This window comes from Cricetulus griseus, chromosome 2 (assembly GCF_003668045.3).
Source record: "Cricetulus griseus strain 17A/GY chromosome 2, alternate assembly CriGri-PICRH-1.0, whole genome shotgun sequence".
Lineage (NCBI taxonomy): Eukaryota > Metazoa > Chordata > Mammalia > Rodentia > Cricetidae > Cricetulus > Cricetulus griseus.
Genome location: NC_048595.1, coordinates 37,833,730 through 37,843,431, shown reverse-complemented (window position 1 = coordinate 37,843,431; position 9,702 = coordinate 37,833,730). Strand labels below are relative to the sequence as shown.

The window sequence follows — 9,702 nt, the reverse complement described above, 5'->3', positions numbered from 1 at the left end:
TGAAATTCTATCATGTATTTAGAACCAGCGAGTTATACGTGGGAAATTATAGTCATGATCTTTTTAAATTACCTTTTTAAATTACCAAGGACAATCTTGGCTTCTACTCTCCCTGTAAAATGTAGCAATTGACTTACTCTTACTTTAACTATACTTCAAAATGAAATAACTACATTCTTCATAATTATCAGAATCACATTTTTCATTATTACCAGGTGCTCAAAATGATTAATGGTATGCATTTGCCATTGTGCTCCTCAGTATACTTCTATTTGTTTCTCTATGCTAATTTTAAACTAATGAAAGTTAATAGGAAAATACAGTCTGAAGCAATAAAGACCTACAATGTGCATTTCTTTGCTTAAATACTTAAAAATATCAAAGAAATGAAAGGGTAGTAAAAACAAAAGTCTTGACAGGATAGAAAGACTCTGAAGTCAAGAATAAGAGTAGCATATTGTGCAGAGCATATGGGCAAGCAAATAAGCAATGACCATGATGGGACTCTTAAAAATGATTTAAATGTTCCCACATCCTTCACCAAAGAAAGAAGAGGACAGATAAATGAAGGATACACACAATGTAGAAAGAATATTATATGACTACATTGGAATCTGAACATCAATCAGCTATGTCCTTTTTACTACAGCAATCACTGATATGTGCTATGGACGTATCACAATCAGTAGGATTTTTGTGAGAACTCTGAGGAACAGATGTATCCAGTATAGTGTAAAAGGAACCCACTCTGGCCCTGAATCCAGAGCCAGTGAAGGAAATGTGTCCTGCCCTGAAACTAAAGCCAAAAGGTTAGAAAGGGTCAGTGAAAGAAATACAGTTTGGCCCTAAAACCAGAGCCAAACCTGCACCTGACCAACTGTATATGAAACCAAGCAATCCCTGAGCAGGAAACCAACTATTCTCTGAGCATGAAATCTAGAGCCCTGAGCCAGTGAAAGAAACACACCGTGGCCCTGAAACCTGAGCCAGTAAAAGAAACACTTCATCCCTGAACCCAAAACCCAAGAAACACACCCTGACCCTGAAACCAGAGTCAAAGAAACACACTTTGGCCCTGGAGCCAGTACCAGTGAACCCTGTCTCTGAAATTAGACCAAAAGACTGAAAATGGCCAGTGAAAGAAACACACTTTGGTCCTGAAACCAGAGACAACTCTGCCCCCCTCCACTACCAACTAAACCTACCAATCCCTGAGCAGGAAAATAAACCAATCCTTGAGCAAAAAATATGTTCTCCCTGGAAAAACTCTGCCCCTAAGAAGCCCTATATAAGCCCTTCTGCCTGTTAACTTGTTTACTGTCTTTCTCCACCCTGGTAGAGGTAGCCACTCTCCTAGACTACTTCTTCCCAAATAAATCTATTTCTTATGGAACTCGAAGAAACCATTCTGAGCGAGGTAACCCAATCACAAAAAAAGACAAACATGATATGTACTCACTCATATGTGGATTTTAAACATATAGTAAGGGATTAACATCCTACAATCCACACTGCCAGAGAAACTAGCAAACAAGGAAGACCCTAAAAGAGACAAACTTTGTCCCCTGGAGAAGGGGAAAGGGTCACCATGCCCTGAGCAAATTGAGAACATGGGAAGAGGGGGTTGGAAGCTAGGAGAGTGAGAAGGGGAGAAAAGGAAGTTTGCAGAGGTCATGAGGAAGCAGAAATTTTGAGTCAGGTGTAGATTAGAAGAAAGGACATATGATAGGTAGGATTTTAGTTGGGGGGGTGGTAGAGGAGGAAGGGAGGGAGAAGGGAACTGGGATCGTCATGTAATTCAATCTTGTTTGTAATTCAAATATATAAAAAATAAAAAACTAGAAAAAAGAGTTTTGGGTGAAGATCCTCTTTCACTGGCATGAAGCAGAATTTTTGCTGAGATATTATTCCCTTAGGGAAGCTGAGCAGAAAAAGTAGCAACTTTTCACCAGAAATGGAGAAGATTGCTACATTTCTGCAGGGGTTTCCTCTTTAGCAGAATGAAGCAAAAAAAAACAAACAAAAAAAAAACAAAAACAAAAACATCTTGGGCTCCCTTATGGGGTTGTAGCAGAGCTCAGCTGTAATGGTGACCTCCTCTCTCTGCAAGAAGCAGAATTGTTTGTGGGGAGACCATCCCCCACCACACTCCATTGTCAGGTATAGCCCAACTTCTCAACAAGTCAGGATACCTTTCTCCTTACAGCTGTAGGTATCCAGGATACCACTCTGATGGGGGAGGTCCGTCTGTGTATATATTTGTCTTATTGGTTGATAAATAAAGCATTGTTGGCCAATAAGGAAGCAAGATAGTCAGGACTGGGCGAGAAGGAGGATTCTGGGAAATGTAGTGAAGAGGAGTTGCCATGTGATCCCAGGAAGAGAGGATGCACTAGGTAAGATAAGTCCTTATAAAAATATATAGATTGGTAGTTGTAGTTGATAATTAAGACTGAGCTAGCAAATAAGAAATCCTAGTTATTGGCCAGCAGCATTGTAACTAATATAAGGCTCTGTGTGTTATTTGGGGCCCTAAAGCCGCTGCAGAACCCAGGCAGCTGGTGGAAAGAGTTATTGTTACACCTCCCTTCACAGCTGCAGGTATAGCTTGACTTCCCAACAAGTCAGAAGTCAGAATACCTTTCCCTCCACGAGCTGTAACACTTGCACCCAGCAGCTTATTTCTCCATTCTGACTTGTATATCCCCTTTCAAGAGAAAGTTGAAGCCTTGTATGTTTAAGCTCATCTTATGACTAGGGTCCACCAATAATGCTCAAGTAAGCATGAGTTTCAGGTTGACTTAACTCTCCGTGAAAATAAAACATGAGGCAATGTTGTTATTTATTATATGACCTGGGTCATTTCAAACAACTATGATAAAGAAATTACCAAAAGTGTCATAGTGATATGACATAGGGAAATACTGTGGACTGTGTTCTGACTCGTTGAAAGTGGAAACTAAGGGACCTTCCTTATTTTGATAAAGTTTTTTTTAAAAACCTTGTCTTAAATTTCTTATAAACATTCTTTTAGTGAGAAAAAAATCTTTAAAATCTTTCTCTCTAATTCTGAAGAACTAAATATTTTATCTACCACCATGAAAAAATAAAGGCACCAGTTGATAAATATCTCAAAAGAAAAAGGAAATTAAATAAATATAAATAATATGATAATGTAAACAGAAGGCAATCAGAAAACTACTTAATACAAATGGGCATAAAATAGTAATCTTCCAGTTTCAAGAAAATTAGAAATGCATTCAATCTTTTCACAGTTTAAAGATATATTATGTCAGTATAGCTGAGTAAATATATTATATTCAAAGATAGTATAATACTAATAATTCAATTTACAGATACAAATTACCTTCATATTAAATTGTATATTCAATAAAATTCCTACATAATACTATCAAAATACTTTAACCTTTATTTTTATTTTATTAGTGTTTTGCCTGCCTGCATGTCTGTTTGCCACATCACAGTGCCTTTTTAGGCCAGAATAGGAGGACAGATACACTGGGACTGGAGTTACAGACAGTTACAAGCCATCATGTGTGCTGGAAACTGCCCCTGGTTCTCTGCAAGAACAGCAAGTGCTCTGAACCACTGAGCCATCTGTACAGTTCCATGATGTCAGAAAACTGGGAGCAATGGAGAAGCTTAATCTTAAAAATATTTGAAAGAGAAGGAAGTAAATGTTGACACATGCAACACAAATGAAATTTTGGCATATTCTTCCATAAAGAAAGATGGTATGTTAGAGAGAGGCTGTGGAGTTCAACCAAATAATCACTTTGAAACCCGTTAAGTTGAAGCATTAAATTGTGGCATAGGTATTGAGTTATAATGGAGCAATGTCACATATTCGCTTCTAGCCTATAATGAAGCTTCACTTGAATTAAGTAACACTTGAAAACTTGTATAAATAATTCAGAATGCTTTTAAACACATACATATATATAGTATATATATCATATACGTATATGTCAGGAATTTTGCATTTTAATATCTTTAAGTTATAAACTAGAAAAAGTTCAATATAGTCTATGGTCATACCACACTGAATGAGCGTGATCTCATCTGAAAAAAAGTTCAAAATGGTTTCAAGATAGGAGATTTGGGGGTTTTGAGCATATCTAGAAATGATATAAAGATAAAAATAAAAAGAATTGAAACAAAGAGAAAGGGGGAAAGATTGCTCAAAGATAACTGTGGAACCAAAAACCAACCTGTCTCTAATTTCCCACCTACTGAAGAGGAAAATACAGAATGTTGCTAACCCAGAACACCATATTAAATATTTAAATAAATTAAAAATTATCAAAAGCAAAACTCAGCAAGCAAACCATCAACTGATCTCTAGGTTTGATACTGTGGAAGATTTTGGGACTCTATACAACCTTATCTGGTATCTAGTAACTAAATGCCTGACTATGACTAATCACTTTTTCAGGGTAATATAGAACCTATGTGAGAAGTTAGGAGATGAAGTGAGCTTGATCAACTTTGGCTAGACTTTGCTGTGCCTCATTGGAGAATCTTCTGATGGCTATAGTGATAATGTGTGTGGAGCTCTTGTTAATGTCAGCATTAACCATAATAACATAGCAGTATGGAGTCCTGAGTGTGAAAACAGAATCAGTCCCACCCATAGAAAAGGCAAAAAAGGAAAGGTTAGGTCTTGCTCCAAAGACAGTGGTTGGATATCAGTCACAAGTAGACACTATGAAGAGCAGCTCCAGCACTACAAATAGGTTTGCTATTAAAGAAGACACCTTCTAAGTATTCTCACTGGAGAGTATTCTCACAAGCAACTGAGATAGATAGTTGAAGCAAACCTCATCAAAGCAGAGTGACTACACTGAATCTTGATTTTATGTAAATGTTGCTAAGATATAAGAGAAGTTTCATTCACCTTTGTCTTGTACTTCTGTGCTCATTTTTTCTAGAGTGTCCACTATCCCAATCAAAGAATTACAGTATACATCATCTCCAGAATCCAGGAACACAAATGTGATCCTGGCTCACTCTGTAGCAGCTGATTAGAGTTACCATTACAAACACAATGGATACTTCTGTTACCCTAGCATTACAAAGATCTCTTGTTGCTCTATACCATGCAGGAGCATATTTGCTGATTTAAGAGCCTCTTCTAGGAATCTTCAGTTTCTTTTTTATATTTTATATATTTCCTTATATTATGGGTCTAGATTTTGTTTCCCTCCTTGGCACAATTTAGTGATTCTGATTTCAGTTTTTCATTTGTTTTGCTTTTTGTTTTTCTCTTCATGGAACATTGGTGAAGGATCCAGAAATATAACAGAAAGGTAGGATAAATATTGAATTTGTGCAAAAGAAAGGTGTGGGAGAATGATCAAGTTTAAAGTGACTGACATTTGTTCATCTGACTTTATATTTTAAGTCAGAAGCATGAACCAAATCACAGAACTAATCTCACATGCACACACAGAGGGAAGATGAGAGCAGGGGAGTGTGAGGATATTAAGCTCTAAACTGAATTGGGTGACTCATATATGCTGAGGGTGTATCCTGTCAGAACCCTGACAGGTCAGTACAGATGCCTGAATACTAACACCAGGTTTCTCATTAACCCCACAATGGCTCCCTCGATCAAGGTATCTCTGTCCTTTCCCCAATTCCAACTTCCTGATCCCTAAATGTTCTCCCCGCATCCCCTTCTCCACTCCCCACTCCCAAACCACTCTCATCCCTCTCCCCATGCTCCAAATTTACTGAGGATATCTTGTCTGTTTCCCCTTCTTTGGGGGGAGGGGGTCCGTGTATGTCTCTCTAAGATCCTCCTGGTTTCCTGGTTTCCTGGTTTCTCTGGGGTTGTAGACTGTAGACTGTTATCCTTTACTTTATTTCTAATATCCACTTATGAGTGAGTACATACTATGTTCGTCTTTCTGTGTCTGGGTTACCTCACCCAGTATTGTTTCTTCTAGTTCCATACATTTACCTGTGTCATTTTTTTTGACACAGAGTAGTACTCCATTGTGTAAATGTACCACATTTTCTTTATTCATTCTTTGGTTGAGGGGCATCTAGGTTGCTTCCATGTTCTGGCTATTACAAATAATGCTGCTATGAGCATAGTTGAACAAATGCCTTTGTGGTATAAGTATGCATCCTTTGGGTATATGCCCAAGAGTGGTATCACTGGGTCTGCAGGTAGATTGATTCCTAGTTTTCCAAGAAACTGCCATACTGATTTCCAAAGCAGCTGTACAAGTTTGCATTCCCACCAGCAATGGAGTGTTCCACTTTCTCCACGTCCTCTCTAGCATAAGCTTTCATTAGTGATTTTTATTTTAGCCATTCTGGCAGGTATAAGATGGTATCTCAGAGTTGTCATGATTTGCATTTCAAATATTTCTAATGGTTATGATTCAGTACAATTGGATGAGGAGTGTTTAGTAGTAGAGAACAAAAGAGCAATTCAGAAAGGCAACAATGTTTCAGTAACATGCACTTAACAAGGATGATGGAGCCAATAAGAATGGTAAACAACAGAAAATCACTTGGTAATCTGGTGTTTGGAGGACATGACAATAAATGGCTTGGATATCAAAATTTTTATTACATATATAAGGACTAAATAAGTATTTGGAGGAATAAGAAGAGTCAGTCTCCATAATTTGAGAAAGAAGCTGCAAATGCAAAAGAAAGATAAGTTCTGTGTTTTTTAATTAAAATGAAAGGAATTTATATGAAGTCATTGATTTCATTATGTATAAGTATATATGGAATTAATAGATACATAGATAGATAGATAGATAGATAGATAGATAGATAGATAGATAGATAGATAGATAGATAGATAGGTTTATCTTGTAAGAGAGCCTAGGAGCATCACATTTCAGCATTACTAAAGGCATTTAGCACCTGGCAGATGCTAAATACTATTGCACTCAATGGCCTACAGGTCTTTGGACAACTAATGCCAGGCCAGAGTATGAAAAGAAAATATTGACCCTGAAATGAGCATAAGAAGAAGACATGGAATTTGGGGTAAACTCTTGCTAAATTGGGGAACAATTTGAGCTTTGAAATAAATGTCCTAACAATAGATAATATCTGTTAAATAAAAGTCATGAGTTCAAATTGATATGAACAAAGAGATTTTAAGTAATCAAAGAAAAAATAAATGTGAAAAAGGAAAAAGTATTTCGAATAGAATATCGAAATTAGTGAGCAGGACCATCCACTTAACAAAAATCCACTCAGGTTTCTAAGCTTCCTACAACCATCTGTGCACTTTCCTGTAAAAGTTTAAAAAAAAAGAAATCTTCCAAGCTGGTCTAGCAGGAATTCCCCTCTTGAGTGCCTAATGTCTGCGCTGGTCCCTCTTCTGCAATCCTCTATGATATCTAATAGCAAGAATCAATCTTGTTAGTACAGTTCAGTCAGAATTCTCCTCATGCCTGTTCATGCTTGGAACTTCTCCATCCACCTACATCAATCTGTCCTTGGCTATAAGCTCCTACTTGTTCGTGATGTAGTCATCTCCATCAAAGCCCATTGGATTGGTTGTCTTTTTTATCATGAGGGTCCCAAGGGTTCTGAGTAAAATCATCCCTGACATATTTAACAAATATTCTTAAATTGTTGTTCTGTAATATTAGAAATCTCCATTTGCCCCTATTATGCTAATAATTAATTTAGCAAGAAACATAGACACAAAAAACTAGTAGATAAAACTAAAAAGTGAAATGAGATTTTTATGTAATAACAATGGAGTGCCCCCAAAATAGTTACAAATAAAAGCCAGGGGAAGGTAACTTTGTAATGGCGAAATATGGTAGGCACCATTTTAATCAAGCAACCAAACATTTCTAACCAACAGTAGTATAGGTAGATAAGAACATGGGATAATCATATTTTAGGCCCAGGCTAAAATAATTATTGGTCATCTACTCAACAAAATATCATACAAACCCAAACATATAGATATTCTATAATATAATCTTCAAGAAAGGATTGAGAAACTTTCCCTGGTTTAAGAAGACTTGAAGGATCTACATAACAGGTGACTTGCATAATCCTTGATGGATTTATTTCACTATAAAGGGCATTGCATGAACAAATAGTAAGACTGGAATGGATTCTCTGAATAGATTGGACTTTTCATACTGTTTTTATGTGAATTGAAATTCCCAGGGGAAAAAAATACTGACCTTGTTAAACATCTACAAGGTGATGGCTCAAATTTTCTGTGATTATGGAGAGCTGAAATGTTGCAGGTCCAGAACCAACTATCTTGAGCTTCCTTTAGCCATCAAATAGGCATTTCTTGTCCAGACTGTGTATGGCTTAACATCCTTGTGTCTATCAGTAAAATCCTTTTTTAACAATGTGTTGACAATGAGATTAGAAAGATGGTTCAGTGGCTAAGAGCACATACTCTTCTTGCAAAGAACCCAAGTTCAATTCCCAGCACCCACATCAGGCATCTCACAACCATCTGCAATTCCAGTTTCACTCCTGCAGGCACCTATATTCGCCTGCATATACCCACAAAGAGAGAAAATGAAATAAAATACAAACTTAAGAATATGTAAACAGACCCCCAGCTCCCACCAACCAACTGAAAGGCTACGAATTTCTTCAGGTAGCATCTGAAATCTATAGAAGTTTCCTCACTTCGCTTGTAATCCACTTATCTGATGTTCCCACTAACGAACTTATTTTTAAAAGTCCTTGATTTATGATTTTCTTTGTCCTGTTACTTCATGAAACTGTTCCAGCAGTTTCACCTAAATTTGTATTCCTAGGACCCAGTCACTCATATTTGGCTGCAGAATAAATTATGTCTTATTCTCTGAGATGAGTCAGTTTTGCATCAGTACTTGAAGCAATGATGCATGTTTGGAAATTGTTTCAAAGTTCAACTTCTGAGAGACAGTTGCTCCCATACTAAAAGTGAGAATGTGGTAAACCAGAGGATCACAGACTACAATATCCATGAAAGGACTAAAGACACAGAAAAACAATGAATTGGATTCTGGAAAGTAAGGGATTTTTTTTTCTTATGAGGAAAGCCCTGTGGATGTTCTTACATCTGATAAAATCATGTGAGAAGGAGAAATCTATCACAAACAAAAATGAGAAAAAATGTTAACAGTCATATGTGGGCTGGAATAAAGTATTAAAGGAGGCTCCACAACAGAGCAGGCTGTGCTTATCCCCAGAATGCAAATGAAAGATAGGGTGTGGAGACATAAATCTGTAATCCCAGTGTCAGGGGTGGGAGTGAAGATAGGATGTTAGAGGCTGATTGGCCAGCCAGGCTAGCCAAGTCAGTGAATTCAGGTGCAGTGAGAAATCCTGCTCCCAAAGGGAAGTGGGAGGTAATTGCAGGAGATACCTAAGTTGGCTTCTGAACAAAGACACACACACACACACACACACACACACACACACACACACACACACACACACACACACACACACACACACACATCACACACACACACACACACACACACACACACACACACACACACCACACACACACACACACACACACACACACACACACACACACACACACACAAACACACACACAACACACACACACACAAACACACACACACACACACAAACACACACACACACACACAACACACACACACACACACACACACACACACACACACGCCGCACCGCACGCAC

At 37.6% G+C, this 9,702-nt stretch overlaps 1 pseudogene; it reads left to right on the top strand.

Moving 5' to 3' along the window:
- The first annotated feature begins 224 nt into the window (after positions 1–224).
- LOC113832981 lies at positions 225–4,785 on the top strand (annotated as a pseudogene).
- Positions 4,786–9,702: the final 4,917 nt, after the last annotated feature.